This window comes from Urtica dioica, chromosome 8 (assembly GCF_054948205.1).
Source record: "Urtica dioica subsp. dioica isolate 48M chromosome 8, U.dioica_male_clone48M_v1_H2, whole genome shotgun sequence".
NCBI lineage: Eukaryota > Viridiplantae > Streptophyta > Magnoliopsida > Rosales > Urticaceae > Urtica > Urtica dioica.
The window spans coordinates 32248875-32252354 of NC_142763.1; positions in this window are offsets into that span (position 1 = coordinate 32248875).

The window sequence follows — 3480 nt, forward strand, 5'->3', positions numbered from 1 at the left end:
AATACAAAGCATAATAAACATGAAAGTTTCAGAAATAAAGAGAAGAAGGAAAAAAAAACTCTGAATCGATGGTGGTGGCGACAGTGACAGTGATAAACAGATCTTCTTCTTCGGTTATCCCTGTCTCCCAATTAGCCAAACAACAAAAATAAATCCTAAAATAAACAAAGCTTTCTGTTTTTAGAGGCTCTAAGTCGTATATGTAGGTATATAAGGTGTTTTCGGAGCTATATGTGCCCTTGGAATGGACCCGATAGTTAAATACGGGCTAAAATTACGAAATTCAAGTTTGTTGATTTGGGCATTCGCGCGGCGCGCGGTACTATAATTCATCAGCGTGCACTCGTGCTTCGAATGGTCATGACTCCTAGCTCTAATGTCTGATTTTTGCAGATAAATATAGTTGGAAAGCTAAGAAAATATTTATCCAATGATGGGTATAATTCATCCAAAATATTCAATAAAAAATCTCAAAATCATGCAGAATAGGGCGTCGTGTTTCTTGTTTTGCTATAAGTTGCTCAAACGTGTCTGAATCGTCTTAAATTCTCCGACTACGTCATGTTTCTTGGTAAGAGTGTTTTTGTTTTAGTTATGGTTTAACTTCCTATTCATATATAGTTTACTAATTTAATTCATATTTATAAGCCAAAGGATTAAAGAGGAAGAAATCTCCAACTATTAAATTAATGGATCAAGAGACGTCACATGCCAATCAAAGTACAGATCTAGACAATGTATGTGTTGATATGTTATTTACATAGTAAAATCATTTTTATTTATTTATTTTCCCTAACATTTTATATTTTAGGATATACCGTGCAAACTTGCTATCAAATCAACAAATAACATTATTGCGTCTGGAAGAGTGACCAGAAACTATAGTTAAAATGATAAGATACACGATGTTATGTTAGGAGAACTCAATTATCGTGTGGAGTTCACACGAGTATGGGAAAGATGTGAAGAATTACCACTACCTATACCGGTTGGTGACGAGCTAACTACTTAAACTTATGTCGCATGGCCAAAAGCTCTTGTTTTATTTAATGAAACATTGCATGAGACAAATAATCATAAAGTGGCCTTGAAGATCAGTTACAGCCTCAGCATTTTGAAAATATTGGCATGATCCTATTGGTAGATTACTCTAATGCTATTGCAATGTTGGCAACATTAACAAAAATTTGGAAGCAAGTTAGTTTGTGGGATGAATATGATTCGACTGTCTTGTTATTTGATTCTACCATATTAGATTTTTTATTTAGTCTCAAGTTATTCAAAGATGACATCGACCATTTTTGCCACATGATCATCCGCCGTAATAGTAATCTATAAATTACTAACTCTTCATGAGTAATTAATTTTTTTGTCTATTGCACTTTCATTTATTTTTTAACTTTTCAAGTATATTCACAAATTGATCCAAAAATAAGGAAAACAAGACAAGTTTTTACTGATGATCTTTCACGATTTGCTTCACGTCTCTGTAATCGAGTTAATATGATTTTTAACCTTGCCAAAAGAGTAAAGGAAGTCAACGTCGGTCAAGTACTCATTGCTCCTTGGAATGTTGGGTTAAGCGTCATTGACTTCATTCTAATTCTAATTTCAATTGAGAACATATACAAATACATGCTAAAAATATATTGGAATCATTGGGTGCTATTTATCATCGATGTTCATTCGAAAATAACTTACTACTTGGATCCGCTTCAAATAAAATTATTGCATGATGTCAAACTTATTTTAAATGAGTAAGTAATTAATATAAAATTTAAAATAAAACTGGTTTGGTTTACTATGGTTGTCACAAAAAATCATTAAAACTATTTGACGACCATTAATAACGGTCATAAAATCTATTAATCATAAAAGCTCTCTTATGACTATCAAATACTTGGTTTTACGACTCACTTTAAGAGTCATAATATCACATAGTCATAAAAAGCATTTTACGACTGTTAAAATGTAGATTTTATGACTTTTATCCATAGTCGTAAAATCCAACGGTCGTATTTTATGATTGTACAAAACTTTTAATGAATGTGGCTTCTATGACTTGCATAGCAACAGTCATATTATGTCTTTTACGACTGTTATAAACATTCATTAATGGCTCTTTTTTAGTTGTTCGAATTGAACATTTTATCCTTAATAAATAGAAAATTTGAGAAATAAAGCTTAATGTTAACTCACATTTAAAAACCAAACTTCATGTTGAGCTTTTTAGAAAAATTAAGCTTTTGAATAATTTATTTTTGAAGTTTTTCCTTCATTCTTTTGAATATCGAATATAAAAATTATCATTGAGAAACTATATATTAATATTTTAATCCTGCATATGTCTTTCGCAGTATCCGTACGCATCAGATTGACCCATACTAAGTCCTTATTGTACTTGCAAAATTATAAGAGCTATTGGCAGCATAAATACCTAATATTTTTAATTTGATACCCTTTAATATTTTTAATTTTTTTTATGGCAAAAATATTTAAGTTAGTGTTTAGCATTATCGTTACTACCGGTCCGTTAAAATTACACGTAGATGACTCAATTCAATTTTTTTTTTAAATAATTAAAAAAAAAACTCATATGGTCTCTCCCGAGTCTCTTCTCGTTCCACTTCTTCTCCACCATTTCAAGCCAAAAAAAAAAAATGTTCTCTCCACCATAAACACCTTCAAAATTAGCTGTGATAAAAGAGAAAAGTAACCAAAGTCATTGTAAATACCGGAGCTTTTCAATTTCCAATTAATTTGTTTTTTTTCAATTCTCTCTGATTGATGGTATAGAGGGAAACTTGATCAGAAAACAATGTTATCTGAATTTGGAAGAAGGCCGACGCTGGCGACACGGAGGGTTCGTTCGACGACGAGTTCGAGAATGAGATATGGATGTTGCTGCAGGATCAGCGCCTCCGACGGTGGAGAGATCGCTCAGCGCCGTCAGAGGGCTTTTCGGAGGTGAGGAGTTCTGGCTGCCACGGCGGCGGCGTTCCCGGAGTTCTCGTCGGAAGAGGAGCTCCGGCCTAATCCGGCGATGTGGCTTGATCGGCTTGCCGGGTTTCGGCCTCTCGGGAATAAGCAGAAGAGCCCCGCCGAGATTTTCAGGTGGATTCTTTGTTGTCGAAGATTTGTTTCATTTGTTTTGTTGAATTTTGGAGCTAGCTTTCATTATTGGACTGTGAATGAGATCAGTAGAGGAAGGGTTATGCTTCTTCTGTGACTATGAAGGTGGATTATGCTGGGGAAACAAATTTTTTTTTTTTTTTTTGCTTGAAATGGTGGAGAAGAAGACGAAGGGGAAGAGAGAGAGATCATATACTCATATGGGATTTTTTTAATTATTTAAAAAAATTGCATAAGTCATCTACGTGTGATTTTAATAAACTGGTAGTGTTGAAAAAAAAAAGTAAAAATATTAAAATGTATTAGATCGAAAAGATTGAGTATTTATGGGGTCAATGACTCAAATTA